This window comes from Microcaecilia unicolor, chromosome 10 (genome assembly GCF_901765095.1).
Source record: "Microcaecilia unicolor chromosome 10, aMicUni1.1, whole genome shotgun sequence".
Lineage (NCBI taxonomy): Eukaryota > Metazoa > Chordata > Amphibia > Gymnophiona > Siphonopidae > Microcaecilia > Microcaecilia unicolor.
Window position 1 is genome coordinate 208,480,531 of NC_044040.1, and position 17,498 is coordinate 208,498,028.

A 17,498-nucleotide genomic window follows, 5' to 3' on the forward strand; every position below is an offset into this window, starting at 1 on the left:
CTCCATGGTGCGAGTGCACCTTGAATACTGTGTGCAATTCTGGTCATTGCATCTCAAAAAAGATATAGTGGAGTTAGAAAGGGTACAGAGAAGGGCGACAAAAATTATAAACAAAATGGGATGACTTCCCTATGAGGAAAGGCTGAGATGGCTTGGGCTCTTCAGCTGGGAGAAAAGACGGCAGGGTGGAGATATGATAGAAGTATATAAAATACTGAGTGGAGTGGAACGGGTAGATGTGAATCGCTTGTTTACTCTTTCCAAAAATACTAGGACTAAGGGGTACACAATGAAGCTACAAAGTAGTAAATTTAAAATGAATTGGAGACAATATTTCTTCACTCAATGTGTAATTAAACTCTGGAACATCATTGTCAGAGAATGTGGTAAAAGCAGTTAGCTCAGCAGGGTTTGAAAAAGGTTTGGATGACTTCCTAAAAGAAAAGTCCATAAGCCATTATTAAAATGGACTTGGGAAAATCCACTGCTTATTTCTAGGATAAGCAGCATACAATGTATTGTACTGTTTTGGGATCTTGCCAGGTACTTGTGACCTGGATTGGCCACTGTTGGAAACAGGATACTGGGCTTGATGGACCTTCGGTCTGTCCCAGTATGGCGACACTTAAGTACTTTTGAATGTTCCTAAGACCTTAAGAGTGTTGTTGGTCCAAAGCAAAGCCAAAGAAATGCTTATTCACACAACACACAAACTCTTTTTGCTTTTTTTTTTGCAAGTTTTATAAAAAAAAAGTATGAAAATACTTTAAATTTGAAATCTCATATCTTAAGCACTTTTATTAAATATAGGGTTTGTAACTCCAACAACAAACTTATCTGAATGTGAAGGGCCAGGCGCCAACATGCGCCATGTTTCGCTGGTAACTGCCTCAGGGAACGGTCCGGTCTGAGCTCAACAATATTCATTCCTTTACATGAGATTTGAAATTTAAAGTATTTTCACACTTCCTATATAATAATTCTCACCTCTAACATTCTGAGGCTGCCTGGAACCATGGATCCCTTGGAGGTGGTCTGGATCATGTTGGAGTAGATAATAGTGATGTCACACAACCCACACCAGATTGGCCAGTAGAAGGGAGGGGGCGGAGCCACAATACAGGGAGCAGCGAATCAGCACAACACGGGGAATGCACAGCAGCAGGAACAGAAGCCTCTCTCACACAGTCACTCTCACATACACTCTCTCAAACGTACACACTCAGAAGAAAACCTTGCTAGCGCCAGTTTCCTTTCAAACAGAAACGGGCCTTTTTTTACTAGTTTTATATAAAACTTGCAAAAAAAGCTAAAAGAGTTTGTATGAATGAAGGGGTTACATGGTCAGTGAAGAGGCAAGAGAGTCATGACCTGAGCTGGTCGTGTGAAATGAGTCACCACGGAGCCCATTTCCCTAATCCTGTTCTTCTTGCCTTAATATTTATATTAAGAGTTGGGTTCTTTTGCTGTACATCAGAATATTGCATTTTCAAAGTGTCTGCAATCACTGCGGAAGTTATGTTCTTACTGTAATATTTATGACTCAGCAGTACTGACAGAAAGTTATGACTAGCGAAGGCATTTAACCAACAGGAAACCAGAATCATTAGTCCTTCTGGCTTTTGATAATATCATCCGTATTTAAGGTTTTTAAAAAAAATTAATTATGCAAATTTCAAGTTTACAATCAAATAACATACTTTGAATAGGAATGAAATGGAAATTAACACATTGAATTGAACAATAATTAAAAAGGAAAAACAAAATTAGAATTCCACTTATAAAGTCCACATTAGAGATGAGGGCAAGGCAAAATTCTAGGGGAAGATGGAATAAATTAAAGAAAGATGAAGGTGCAGAGAAGGGCGACGAAAATGCTAAAGGGAATGGAACGACTTCCCTATGAGGAAAGGCTGAGAAGGTTAGGGCTCTTCAGCTTGGAGAAAAGGTGGCTGAGGGGTGATATGATAGAAGTCTACAAGATAATGAGCGGAGTAGAGCGGACAGATGTGAAGCGTTTGTTTACACTTTCGAACAACAACAAAACCAGGGGACACAAGATGAAGCTAGAATATGGTAGATTTAAGACAAATAGGAGAAAGGTTTTCTTTACTCAGCGTGTAGTTAGACTCTGGAACTCGTTGCCGGAGAATGTAGTGACAGCAGCTGGCCTTACAGAATTTAAAGGGGGTTTTGCCGGGTTCTTGAAGCCTGGATTGGCCGCTGTCGGAGACAGGATGCTGGGCTTGATGGACCCTTGGTCTTTTCCCGGTATGGCGGTGCTTATGTACTTATGAAAAAGGAAATAAATAGTGGTTTACAGGCTTCTTACTTATCAAAAGGCTTGAGCAGTGGCAGGATAAGAAAGTCACGACTCAGGTGGCAATATTGGAGGCCTCTTACCCTGAATAAAATGCTGCCGTTGGGGTGGATCGTAAAATATATAGGAATTCCTCAAGGAAAACTATACATTTACAAGGATAATGAAGCTGAAACTTGGCTCCAAGAGCAAAGACCTGCTATTGTAAGGAAAGACATTTCTTCCATCTAGTTTGTGTCCATCTTGAAACATCAGGATAGACTATCTTCCCTCCAAGAAAGTTACAGTCCTTCAGGTGGAAAAACAAACGACGCAAAGAATCTTTTCCTTGGAAAAAGACAAAAGATACTTAGGGCCCTGTGTACTAAGCCATGCTAAAGGCGCAGTGGCGATCCTTGGTCGGCTGCCACCCAGGGCAGATCGCCGCTGCGCACCCCACCCATCGGGTGCAGCGGCATTCGTCTCCCCAGGTGCAGCCTGACACCCCCCACCCAGCGCATCACCCAAGCCCCTCCCCCCGGGTGCATTCTTACCTGCTGGGAGCAGCCGCGCAGCTGTCGGTTGCGCTGGTTCCCTGCTCCCTCTGCCCCAGAACAGGAAGTAACCTGTTCCGGGGCAGTGGAAGCAGGGAACCAGCGGAGCCGATAGCCGCGTGGCTGTTTTCTGCACCCCTCCAGCGGCGTGCACCCGGTGCGGACCGCCCCCACCTCGGTACACCACTGTAAAGGCGTGTTAGCATTTTTAACATGCACTAAACCTGGACATGCCCATAATATTCCTATGGGTGTCTACATGGTTAACACATGCTAATTTTTTAGCACACGATAAAACACTAGCGCACCTTAGTAAACAGGGCCCTCGGGCTCTTAGGGCCCATTTTACTAAGCTGCGGTAGGGCTAACGTGGGGGTAGCACGTGCTAATTCGACACTTCCGCCGGGGTAACGCGGTTGCCCTGGAGTAGTTTTGAAGTTAGTGCGCGCTGTTTTCTGTGCTAGAAAATAATTTTCTATTTTCTACTGCGGGGGGGGGGGGGGCAGTAATCGGCAGCACGGCCACATTAACGCACGCTGTCTGATTACCGCAGGGGTAGCGTGAGAGCCCTTACAACCAACAAAATAAGTGGCGTTAAGGACTCAGGCAGTAAATAGCCACATGCTACTTTTAATATTAGTGCACGGCCATTTACCGCCCCATTTTAAAAAAAGGCCTTTTTATCCGCCGTGGTAAAAAAATGGCTCAGCGCGCACTAATTTCATGCGTACAAACTTAGCGCGGGCCACTTTTTACCAAAGCTTAGTAAAAGGGCCCCTAAGAACATAGTACTGGAAATTATTTCAGCTACTGAACTTTCAACTACATAAGTACATAAGTAATGCCACACTGGGAAAAGGCCAAGGGTCCATCGAGCCCAGCATCCTGTCCACAACAGCGGCCAATCCATTGTCTGGTGAAGTTATCAAAATGTTCTATCTTGGTGATGAATCATCTTTTCCTGGGTGAGAGAAGAACAGATTTGCTTCACCTGTTGAACTTGAAGACTCAAATCCTTAGTTTTCACCTTAAACGCGGTCTTCCAAACTCTGCAGTTTTGTAGAAGTCATCTGAATAGCAGGAACAATTCCAGAACAAACTTTGTAAAGAGAACTCCAAAGATTGCCAAATAGAGTCGAGTCAAGTGTCACTTGTGCAGGTTGAACCAAGGAAGTGACAGTATTATTTATTTTTTAAATATTTAGATTTTGCTCACACCTTTTTCAGTAGTAGCTCAAGGTGAGTTACATTCAGGTACTCTGGATATTTCTCTGTCCCAGGAGGGCTCACAATCTAAGTTTGTACCTGAGGCAATGGAAGGTTAAGTGACTTGCCCAAGATCACAAGGAGCAGCAGTGGGATTTGAACTGGCCACCTCTGGATTGCAAGACTGGTGCTCTAACCACTAGGCCACTCCTCCGCCACCCCGCCTTGAAAAAAGTTCTGAGCCTCAGAAACTAGTGTCGTTTCAGCTTGCACCAAAGTTGTCTCCTCCACAGCAGAAGCACTCAACAACAGAAGTCCATCAACAGTCACGCTCTCCACCGCCACATGTGTGCTCCGTGTCACATCTCACTGACTTGGAGGATCTCTTGGACCCAAGGTTCTAAGTGAAACATCACTCCCAAGACTTGGGCCTTCCCTCACAACCAAGTCAGCCGGGATGCCCTGTGAGGCTGCCTGCATGAAGCCGGCGATCTCGGTTGGGAAATCAGTTGTGGCCATCAGATGCCGAGATCTTTCCCTTCCTGTTCGGCATGAGGCAAAATATTTTTACTGCAGGTAGAGGTAGGAAATTCGCTAAGTAAACTGGAGCACTCAACCATGCTTCCTACTAATACACCATCTTGCCCTCATCCTTATTGGGAATAAATTACTTGCCAAGCACAAGGCTAGTTGTATTCAGGTCAGAAGATAGATATATCCTTGTCCCTTGAGGGCTTACAATCTACACTTGTACCTGGGGTAATGGAGGTTGAAGTGACTTGGCCAAGGTCACAAGGAGTGGTAGTGGGATTTGGTCCTGGGGAACTGAGTTCAATTCCCACTTCAGGCACAGGCAGCTCCTTGTGACTCTGGGCAAGTCACTTAACCCTCCATTGCCCCATGTAAGCCGCATTGAGCCTGCCATGAGTGGGAAAGCGCAGGGTACAAATGTAACAAAAATAAAATAGATACTATTGGAGATTCTACATGGAATGTTGCTACTATTGGAGATTCTACATGGAATGTTGCAGGACGTATGTGCAGGACGTCAGACTCACAGAAGCAGAAGCCTGCGCGGCCACATTGGTGATCTGCAAGGGCTGACTTCTACATGGAATGTTGCTGGTGGAATAGCAACATTCCATGTAGAATCTCAAATAGTAGCAACAGTGGAGGAGTGGCCTAGTGGTTAGGGTGGTGGACTTTGGTCCTGAGGAACTGAGTTTGATTCCCACTTCAGGCACAGGCAGCTCCTTGTGACTCTGGGCAAGTCACTTAACCCTCCATTGCCCCATGTAAGCCGCATTGAGCCTGCCATGAGTGGGAAAGCGCGGGGTACAAATGTAACAAAAAAAAAAATTTAAACCTGTCTCAGATTCATGTTTAACTTTGTCTTTCTAAACCAGTGTTCCTAGTCTAAATCCAAATAAATATTCCCTACAGATGGTTTTAACAGTATCTTTCTGTGCTATAAAATGATACCACATGGACAACAACCTCATTGTATGTAGTATTTTAATTCCATTTCTGGAAGCTTCTTGGGGTTTTATCATCTGCATTATAGACTGGATTCTATAAATGATGTGCAAATACACGCAAAATTGTGCGCTATCCCGAGATACGTGCGCAATTAAATAGTCTAATGAGCTAATTAGCGCTAATAATTGAGTGCTAACAATCACTTACTGGTGTTAATTGCAACATTTTTGATTTGCATGGGCATCTTGCTAAGCACTAATCTATCAAGATCCATGCACAAATCTTAAAGTGTGTAACTCAAAAGGGGGTGTGGCCATGGGAGGGCCACGGCCAGGTTGGGCATTCATTAAAGATGCACGCATCCAGGCCTAACATCGGGTTTCAGTTGGTGTAAATCCTCACCCTCAGATTTAGGCGCGGATCTAGGCACTACGCACTGCTCCATGAAGGCTGCCAATCCTAGAGTGTCTGTTAGAGAACACCATTTAACGATGATTTTTTTCAGTGCCGAGTTTTGAATGCTGTTTACTGACTCCAGCCCTATATCAGTGGCGTAGCTATGTGGGGGCCTGGGCCCCCATAGATTTGGCCCTATAAGTCAAAAAGTATGTATCAATGAACTTGCCTTGACTGTTTTTCATTAACAGTCAGGCTAAATATGAACCAGCTTTCATGGGTGTTACCTGGTGAGAGCTGTAGAAGGGGGAGGAAGTAGGGAGGGGAGAAAATAAGTGAAAACGAGAGAAAGGGAAGAAGAAAAAAAAAGGGAGAGAGCAGCTTATTTTCACTTTAAAAAGCCCACGCTCACTAATGATCCGATTTCAGCAAAATAAGATTTATAGCACTTCATTCTGCTTGGCGTTTGATTAAAGCTGAATGTGGACTACAGCATAAAATGAATTTATTGCTTGATCAAAGCTGTCCTGAATCTAGTGAAATGTTTTCCAGAAACTGACTTTTTTCTTGCCTGTCCTTATATTCTGCTTCAGTTCATCAGAATGTGGCAGGTCCTTACTGAGTTATCTTCTCAATACACTTTTTCACCTGTATACTAGCTTGCTGTAAAGTCTGAAGCCCAACTCATGGAAAGACCCCTTAGCAGCAAGACTGAAGGGCAGATTTAGAAATATGTTACCATGAATATCTGGAACGGCACCGGCCATGAGGGTTAACAGCTGTTTGGAGGAGGAAGTGACTCTCTTTACACTGATTGATTAAGGCGTAGGTAGGGTTACCGTATGGCTCCAGGAAAAGGGAAGACAGATTGAACCAGTCTGGGATTCACTTCCTTTGCTTTCAATGGAAGTAAGATGCAGGCAAGCTCAATCTGGCCTCCTTTTTCTGGAGCCATATGGTAACCCTAGGCGTAGGCAAACCAGACATGTATCTAAGGCTTAAACCAGGGGTTCTCAACCAAGTTCTAAAAGACACACGCAGTCAAGTTTTCGGCATTCCCCACAACGAATATGCATGAGATGGATTTGTATACAACGAAGGCAGTGCATGCAAATCAAGCTCATGCATATTTATCGGGGAGATCCAGACGGGCTAGATGCATCTACAAGGGCTGGGTTGAGAACCCCTGGCCTACACCTGTGGAGAGGCATTTTCAATATGACGTTTAAATCCAATTTTGGAACTTTTGAAAAAAAAAAAATGTCCAAAAATCCAGTTCCGAACATGGCAATTTTCAAACCAGAAAAATAAACTTTTTGTTAGGAAAATGGCCATTTGCCAGATGGTTTTGTGTTCAGTGTGTCTTAGGACCATTAAAAAAAAAAAAAAGTCCAAGCGAAGAACGCATCCAAAAAAAAAGCCATTGGGATGTATGGGGGGGGGGGGGGGGGGGGGGGGGTCCAGCATTCTTAGTAGACTCTCCACACAGACATCCCAGTGAGCAGTGGAGCACCCTTGGGGTGCTGCAGTGGACTTCATATAAAAGGTCCAAGGTATACATCTCGCCGTTACCCCCTTATATTGTACTAGCCGTTGAGCCCGTAAAAACGGGCTGGTATTGAGGTTTTCCTACCCCCGCGGTCACCACCGCTCTCCTCCCCCCCGCGAAGTCGCCACCACCACCCCCCCTCGAAGTCGCCGCCGCCACCCCTCCACCTGGCCCGGGCCCTCTCTTTACTTTTGAACTTACACATCCATTCGCCGAACGCAGCAACGCACATCAGCTGAGCTGCCCCTTCCTTCTCTGCCTGTGTGTGTCCCGCCCTCGCTGACGTTACGTCACAGGAGGGCGGGGCCACAGGCAAAGAAGGAAGGGCTCAGTGCAGCTCAGCTGATGTGCGTTGCTGCGTTCGGCAAATGGATGTGTAAGTTCAGAAGGGAAGAGAGGGCCCGGGCCGGGTGGAGGGGTGGCGGCAGCAACCTCGGCGGCGCAGTTTCCCTCTCTGTCCCGCCCCCCCCCCCCGTCATCACGTATTGACGCGGGGGCGGGACAGAGAGGGAAGTCTCTACTGCGCATTTGCGAGTGAGTCGGTCACTCGCCATTTATATGTTTGATGGTGAGCTCTTCAAAACCCACCAAAAACCTACTGTACCCAACTGTACATCACTACAATAGCCCTTATGCCTGCAGGTGTCACTTATATGTAGGTACAGTAGATATTTCGTGGTTTTTTTTTTTTTTTTTGGAGAACTCACACATTCCACAAGTGTATCAGTTAGACTGGGTTATGGGCCTGGGTCCGCTTCTCTACAGTCCACTGCACTAGGCTACTCCTGGGATCTGCTTGGTATTCTAATAGGAATTTATTTATTTTATTTGTTGCATTTGTATCCCACATTTTCCCCGCATATTTGTAGGCTCAATGTGGCTTACATAGTACCGGAAGGCGGTCGCCAGCTCTGGTGAGAACAAATACAGAGTGATATTGTGGTAGGATAAAGTTCATGTAGCAGAGAAGTTGAGTTATGTCCATTACGTACTTTAATTTTGTTGTGTTGCAGAGATCAGGCATTTAGGTTGGATCGGCAGGGCAGTGGCGTAGCGGGGGGGGGGGGGGGGGGGGGCTGCCACCCGGGGTGGGGCGGTTCGCCGTTGCACCCCCCCGGGTGCAGCACGATGACATCCCCCCCCCTCGGCGTATCGACACCCTCCCCGACCAGCTCCCGCACCCTACCTTTAAAAAGATTATCGGAATCCGAGGCAAGGTGCAGCGCCTCGCGCCTGCCCTGCACGTAAAAGAAATGTGGACTGTCGGGCCTTCCCTCGCTCTATCTGTCCCGCCCTTGCGGAAATAGGAAGTTGCGTCAGCGGAGGGCAGGACAGATAGAGCGAGGGAAGGCCCGACGGTCCACATTTCTTTTACGTGCAGGGCAGGCGCGAGGCGCTGCGCCTCGGATTCCGATATTCTTTTTAAAGGTAGGGTGCAGAAGCTGGTCGGGGGGGGGGGGGGTGTCGATGCGCCGAGGGGGGGAGCTGGCAGGGAGCACCCTCCCTGAGCTGACACCCGGGGCGGACTGCCCCTCCCGCCCCCCCCCCCCCCCGTGCTACGCTACTGCGGCAGAGTATGCCTTTTTTAATAGGTTGGTTTTTAGTGATTTCCGCACGTTTTGGTGGCAATTATGTTAATCTTAGACATATTTTGAATTTATAATTTTTACTAAACTATTTCAGAAGGAAGCAGTGTTCCAGTTGGGAAGCTACCTAGAAGACAATAGGTTACTGGAACCTGCCAAAGTGGTCTTTTGTCCGGCCAGTGGTTCGGTGCTATTGGTGTTTAGATCATTCATCAGCATTTGATTTGGTGGAAGCTCCCTTACTGTTAGAAATATTCAAAACTTTGGGAGTGGGAAGTACTGTACTCAGGGGCGTAGCCAGACAGCCAATTTTGGGTGGGTCTGAGCCCAAAATGGATGGGCATAGAATTCAGTCCCTCCTGCCCCCCCCCCCTCCGCTCTCTGCCTCTCCCCCTACCATCAAACACAAAATATTAAATACCGGATATGGTGGGGATCCCCAAACTGCACCAACTGAAGATTTCCTCCTCGGGCAGCCAGTGCTCTTCCAAACGGCAGCTGGCAGCACTCGACTTGAGCTGACACCACTGCCAACAGTCCATACATGCTCAGTGCTTCTGCATGGGTGAAAATTGAGCATGTGCAGAGGGGCCGGTGTGCGGTGCCAGCTGCCGTTTGGAAGAGCATTGGCTGCCTGAGGAGGAGGAAATCTTTAGGCTTTGGGGATTACCACCAGCCACAGCAAGAGTACCACAATTTTGGGTGGGCTGTGGCCCACCCAAGCCCACCTGTAGCTACGCCACTGGCTGTACTAATATGGATTTTCCACTTTTTCTGGTACAGATGAGTTCTCTGAGCAGGGAAGATGGCAACCAAGTCCATCATATCTGAAACTTATGCATGGACACTGTCACATCTTAGGGGGCTGGGAGGGGGGGTCATTGACCACTGGTGGAGTAAGGAGGGTTATGCCTTAATCCCTCCAGTGGTCATTTAGGGCACCTTTTGGTCACTTAGTCGTGATTGAAACAAGTCTAGCCAAAAAATCTTAATTTTGGACCTAGACATTTTCATTTTGTTCTAGAAAAATCCCTTTTGGTGCCACCAATGTCCTACCCAAAACATGCCTCAAGCATGGCCCCTTGAAATTTGGACGAACGGTGGAGCAAAACGACTAAAATCAGGGTGTTGAAAATTGCAACTTGGACTTTTTTTGAGAGAAAAACATACTTTCGCCTCCTTATGATGTTTTTTGGACATTTTTCTTGGGTTTTTTTTTTTTTTTTTTACATTTGTACTCTGTGCTTTCCCACTCATGGCAGGCTCAATGCGGCTTACATGGGGCAATGGAGGGTTAAGTGACTTGCCCAGAGTCACAAGGAGCTGCCTGTGCCCAATAGTAGAAGTCGACCCTTGCAGATCAGCAATGTGGCCGCGCAGGCTTCTACATGGAATGTTGCTAGTGGAATAGCAACATTCCATGTAGAATCTCCAATAGTATCTATTTTATTTTTGTTACCTTTGTACCCCGCGCTTTCCCACTCATGGCAGGCTCAATGCGGCTTACATGGGGCAATGGAGGGTTAAGTGACTTGCCCAGAGTCACAAGGAGCTGCCTGTGCCTGAAGTGGGAATCGAACTCAGTTCCTCAGGACCAAAGTCCACCACCCTAACCACTAGGCCACTCCTCCACTGTTGCTACTATTTGAGATTCTACATGGAATGTTGCTATTCCACTAGCAACATTCCATGTAGAAGTCGGCCCTTGCAGATCACCAATGTGGCCGCGCAGGCTTCTGCTTCTGTGAGTCTGACATCCTGCACGTACGTGCAGGACGTCAGACTCACAGAAACAGAAGCCTGCGCAGCCTTCTACATGGAATGTTGCTAGTGGAATAGCAACCTTCCATGTAGAATCTCCAATAGTAGCAACATTCCATGTAGAATCTCCAATAGTATCTATTTTATTTTTGTTACATTTGTACCCCGCGCTTTCCCACTCTCGGCAGGCTCAATGCGGCTTACATGGGGCAATGGAGGGTTAAGTGACTTGCTCAGAGTCACAAGGAGCTGCCTGTGCCTGAAGTGGGAATCAAACTCAGTTCCTCAGTTCCAAAGTCCACCACCCTAACCACTAGGCCACTCCTCCACTGTTGCTACTATTTGAGATTCTACGCACAAGCTTCTGCTTCTGTGAGTCTGACGTCCTGCCCGTACGTGCAGGACGTCAGACTCACAGAAACAGAAGCCTGTGCAGCCTTCTACATGGAATGTTGCTAGTGCAATAGCAACATTCCATATAGAATCTCCAATAGTAGCAAAATTCCATGTAGAATCTCCAATAGTATCTATTTTATTTTTGTTACATTTGTACCCCGCGCTTTCCCACTCATGGCAGGCTCAATGCGGCTTACATGGGGCAATGGAGGGTTAAGTGACTTGCTCAGAGTCACAAGGAGCTGCCTGTGCCTGAAGTGGGAATCAAACTCAGTTCCTCAGTTCCAAAGTCCACCACCCTAACCACTAGGCCACTCCTCCACTATGAGCCCCATAGATGATTCCTAACAGATGTGCTAATTCAGTAGTTTCCAGCTGGAATACTCAAGCATGATGGCAGATTTGGGCCCAGATAAGTCAGTCCTGCAGAAGATGTTCAACGACTTCAGCAAGAATCTACTAGGTGTTGTAGATCACGACAGGCTGCTATTCAGGCCTCACAATATACAAGAAGGACTAATTCTGTACAGAGACGGCCACATTCCTCCCAGGGAACTAGAATGTCCCTTGTATTAAGAAGACACATAGCTCCTTGTGATGCCTTTATAAAATAGGTGCATTTTTGGAACTGCATAGGCACCTGTTGTGACATTACCCCGTTAGAACTACTCCCAATGATGCACAAATTCATACCTGTTTACATGTGTGCCTGTACACTGTATTTTATAAAATACACGAGTGCATCACAATTCCGCCCTAGCTTTGCCCAAATTACGCTTCTGGGAATGCCAACATGTTTCTTATATTCAGGCATGCACTATCTTGTCAACGAGCATATTTAAATGCACATATTTGGCCGCACAATTTCATAAGGCTTTATAAAATTACCACCTATGCATCAAGTTCTCCATTGAAGGCCCATAAAGGAAGTGGGTCAGAGTATTTGAAGAACAGGCTCTCCAAGGCTGCTAAGGTCCTTCCAAGAAGTTTCCTAACCACAAACTCTCCATAGGACATCATACGATGCGACACCCGCTAGCGAGCCTTCTCCAGAGTAGCTCCCCCCCCCCCCCATTCTGGAATGCACTCCTTGAAAGGCTTCACTCAACCCACGACTATCTCTACTTCAGGAAGCAGGTGAAAACTTGGCTCTTTTCCCAGGCCTTTAATGGAAGAATCAATTAACGAGCTAGTCACACACTCACAAGGACTAACACCGGCAACACATATTGTAGCAGGACTTGTTTATCCACTCCTACCCTAGCTGAAAGTCTTTCCTGCACCTCTTCTGACTCCATGTGCAATAGTTTCCTTAGGTTAGGCATCCTTATTTCTGTCTAACTTCTCTTACTCTAGCTTATCTATCTATCAGGCTTATTTTCGAGAGAGAAGGACGCCCATCTTTCGACACAAATCGGAAGATGGGCTTCCTTCTCCCAGGGTCGCCCAAATCGGCATAAACAAAAGCCGATTTTGGGCGTCCCCAACTGCTTTCTGTTGCGGGGATGACCAAAGTTCACGGGGGTGTGTCAGAGGAGTAGCGAAGGCGGGACTTGGGCGTGCCTAACACATAGTAAATTTAAAACGAATCGGAGAAAATTTTTCTTCACTCAACATGTAATTAAACTCTGGAATTCGTGTGTCAGAGAATGTGGTAAAGGCGGTTAGCTTAGCCGAGTTTAAAAAAGGTTTGGACGGCTTCCTAAAGGAAAAGTCCATAGACCATTATTAAATGGGGAAAAATCCACTATTTCTGGGGTAAGCAGTATAAAATGTTTTGTACTTTTTTGGGATCTTGCCAGGTATTTGTGACCTGGATTGGCCACTGTTTGAAACAGGATGCTGGGCTCGATGGACCTTTGGTCTTTTCCAGTATGGCAATACTTATGTACTTTTGTAGGCATCCTCGACCCATAATCGAAAAAAGTAGGGCGTCCCTGACGAGCACTTGGACAACTTTACCTGGCCCTTTTTTTGTTACGACCAAGCCATGAAAAGGTACCCGAACTGACCAGATGACCATCGGAGGGAATCAGGGACGACCTCCCCTTACTCCTCCAGTGGTCACTAACCCCCTTCCACCCTCAAAGCAATTCTTTAAAAATATTTTTTGCCAGCCTCTATGCCAGTCTCAAATGTCATACTCAGGTCCATCGCAGCAGTATGCAGGTCCCTGGAGCAGTTTTAGTGGGTGCAGTGCACTTCAGACAGGAAAGACTCAGGCCCATCTCCCCTACTTGTTACACTTGTGGTGGTAAATGTGAGCCCTCCAAAACCCACTGTACCCACATCTAGGTGCCCCCCTTCACCCATAAGGGCTATAGTAGTGGTGTACAGTTGTGGGTAGTGGGTTTTGGGGAACTCAGCACACACGGTAAGGGAGCTATGCACCTGGGAGCAATTTCTGAAGTCCCCTAGGGTGCCCGGTTGGTGTCCTGGCATGTGAGGGGGACCAGTGCACTACGAATGCTGGCTCCTCCCACGACCAAAGGGCTTGGATTTGGTCGTTTCTGAGACGTCCTCAGTTTCCATTATCACTGAAAATCAGAAACGACCAAGTCTAAGGACAACCATCTCTAAGGTCTACCTAAATTTCCACCTCCATTTACCCCCTGTGCTGTTAAGATGTTTTGTTGTGTGTTGTGATGACATTATAAGAAGTATACTATGCCACAGGGGCGTAGCTACGGGTGGGCCTGGGTGGGCCCAGACCCACCCAATCACAACATAGTCCCATCCAGTCTCTCTCTGACCCACCAATCGCTGCCTGTCTTTTTAGGTGCCGGTTAGACTGCACAACAGCATGCAGCCATGTTTAAGCCTCCATTACAGTGGCAGCAAGCAAAGAGCTCTCCTGCCTGCCTTTGTGAGGAAGGGACCCTGAGACCCGGCAGGTCTGCACGGAAGGAACAGGGAGCAGGAAAGCCGGGGTGCTCTGACTCCTTCTCCAGCCGGTCCTACGATCTGTCTTCGATTTTTTTTTTTCTTGCTTGACCTCCATTTTTGAATCGGACATGATGCCGGATTTCCTACTCCTAGGGCAGCCCTACTCGTGGGCTCCAGGAGTCTCCTGCAAGGTGCCCAGGCTGCTGCTGCTGCTCCTCCTTCTCTCCGACTTCCTGCCAGCTCTGCGCGGTCTCTTGCAAGTGCTCGGAAGCGTCCCGAACCGTGAAGTGCGTCCAGCAGGATCTTCAGCGAGTCCTGACTGACATCCCCGGCTACACCCGCAACCTTTTCATCACCGGCAACAGGATCAGCCGGATCGCTACCGGCGCTTTGCGAGGGCTGCCCAACCTGGGTCACTCTCTCCCTAGCCAACAACCTGTACGAAGGGTTTAAGGGCAGCAGCACGTGGGTGGTGTTTGAGATTCTTGCTGAAGCTCAAGGCCAGGTAACAACAAAAAAAGAGTTTTAATATGTGTATTGCTGGTGGGCTACTGGGTGGGGGTCGGCTCTGCACTACCCAGGTTTAAATATAAAACTTTCTTTTAAAACCTGGGCATTGTAGAGCTCACTCCCACCCAGAAATTTACCAACATTAAATATAAAAAATGTTGGTGGGTTTTTTTCTGGATGATGCGGGTGGATTCTGTAGTACCAAGGATGTGCGCATCAGGATGGGGAGGGGTAGAGAGATTGGGAAGGGCAGGAGAAATGCCAGACTATGGGGGATGGGTAGGGGGCAGGGCTTGGCTGATGCTAGGCTACTGGGAGGAGTTGGGGGGGTAGGGAAGGGTAGGACAGATTTCATGATTGGGGGGGGGGTATAAAAGGAAGGTACGGCTGATGCTGGGCTACAGCACTATCCTCACCTCCCCAGCCCTGCCTCCCAACCCCGGCTCTGGCACAGACCGTACAAGTCTATCCAGCACTATCCCTGCCTCCCAACCACCAGTCCCGCTTCCCACCACCAGCTCTGGCACAGACCGTATAAGTCTGCCCAGCCCTATCCCCGCCTCCCAACCACCAGCCCCGCCTCCCGATCTTGACTAAGCTCCTGAGGATCCATTCCATAAAGGAATCCTGTGCCGAAGGAATGGATCCTCAGGAGCTTAGTCAAGATCGGGAGGCGGGGCTGGTGGTTGGGAGGCGGGGATAGTGCGGGGCAGACTTATACGGTCTGTGCCCTGAAGAGCATAGGTACAAATCAAAGTAAGGTATACACAAAAAGCAGCAAATATGAGTTATCTTGTTGGGCAGACTGGATGGACCGTGCAGGTCTTTTTCTGCCGTCATCTATATAATATAATGAGTGGAATGGATCGGGTGGATGTGAAGCGACTGTTCACGCTATCCAAAAATACTAGGACTAGAGGGCATGAGTTGAAGCTACAGTGTGGTAAATTTAAAACGAATCGGAGAAAATTTTTCTTCACCCAACGTGTAATTAGACTCTGGAATTCATTGCCGGAGAACGTGGTACGGGCGGTTAGCTTGACGGAGTTTAAAAAGGGGTTAGATAGATTCCTAAAGGACAAGTCCATAGACCGCTATTAAATGGACTGGAAAAATTCCTCATTTTTAGGTATAACTTGTCTGGAATGTTTTTACGTTTGGGGAGCGTGCCAGGTGCCCTTGACCTGGATTGGCCACTGTCGGTGACAGGATGCTGGGCTAGATGGACCTTTGGTCTTTCCCAGTATGGCACTACTTATGTACTTATGTACTTATGTACTATGTTACTATGTTACAGGGAGAGATGGTGGGGATATAAAGGGAAGGGTAGAGTTGATGCTGGGCTACAGGGAGAGACGAGAGGATAGGAAGGGAAGGGTATGACCGATACTGGGCTATAAGGATGGAAGGGGGGTAGGGCCAATGGTGGGCTACAAGGATGGAGTGATGGGGAAGGGAAGGATAAGGCTGATGCCGAGAAATTCAAATTTTTGGTCCTTTATTCTGCAATTAATGATGGTTGATCTGTGTTCTGTATGTGACCAAGGTAAGAGATTCTGCTGGCATGTGGTGTTTGTGGGGATCTATATCGATCTGGCTTTTCCAATGGGACACGTATTGCTATTGCCTTTTTAAATGTGCTGTTATTGGTATTTGAGTGTTCAGAACTAGTGGTGTTAAGGTTTGCAACATAGGTTCCGAATACGTATGTGGTTTATGTTGCTGTAGGACAGATGTTGGGCAGACTGTTTATTAAAAATTATTTGGGATCCCCAAAAACACTACTCACACCTATATATACATAGTGCCCACCCATAGTAGCTCTGGGCCCACCCAAAATGTCAGGTCTGGCTACGCCACTGCTATGCCATTTGAATATTTTTATTGTTGTAATTGTCTATTTGGCTTATTCTTGCTGTACACCGCTTTGGATGAATTTCTTAACAAGGCAGTAACTAAATCCTTATGAATAAACAAAAAAAAATGAACTGTTACCCCCCCCCCCCCCGAACAAAAAGAGAAGAGTATTGGTGGGTCAGAGCCACTGCAGCCCACAGAAATCTGTCAACCCTCCCTGCGCTCTGCACACTGTCTTCCAGCTGGCAGGAGGAACCAGTGAGCAGCACTTTGCTGGCTCCCTGTGCAGTGCAGACTGCACAGAGGCTCATGGTGTACAAGACCCCCACCTCTGCACAATAAGATGTGCTACTTTCAGCCTTCTGGAGAGGATCATGCCATGGGGGGAGGGATGGGAGGATGGTGGGGGTGATGCGATTATGCTATGAAGTTTATAGGATGAAGGTCTCAAAATATATTTATAAATTACAGAGGGTGCCCAGTGCTTACTGAAGGGTTAATCCTGCCCTGGCTACAGCATTAGAACTCGCGTCGGATTCAGAACTGATGTTGCAAGACCAAACGCCTGCCTGTACAGTCAGTTCAAAGTCAGGGCAACCAAGAAAAACGTTTCTGGTATTTTGCTGGGAAATGATCTGAATGACGCTTGAACCCTGTGCTGGTTTTCTGCCAGGCCAGGGACCTGGAACCTTGTTTGAATTGTGGTGAATGGTCTTCCTTTTCTCCACTGCGCTGGTCCAAGTGGTATCTTTTTATTTTGGAAAAATCACCCCTGCTTAACTCCTTGGCAATCCAAAGCCATATGCTAATCAATGGGATATGAATAAACCTTTTTTTTTTTCCATCTCTCACACACGTTCCACAATCACAGGACTATCCTTGAATTAATTCAAAGCAGCATTTACAAAGAGATGAGGATGCAAAAGATTAATACCATGAATAACGCTGAAAACTCTACAATCAGAACTTGACACCGGTTTGACAGGGCAGTCAGAAGGTTGAAGTGCTTGGAATAAACT

General features: G+C 47.0%; 1 pseudogene; it reads left to right on the forward strand.

Annotated features, from left to right (window-relative positions):
• LOC115478382 overlaps window positions 1-17,498 on the forward strand; it is a 118,933-nt pseudogene that overhangs the window by 56,581 nt on the left and 44,854 nt on the right.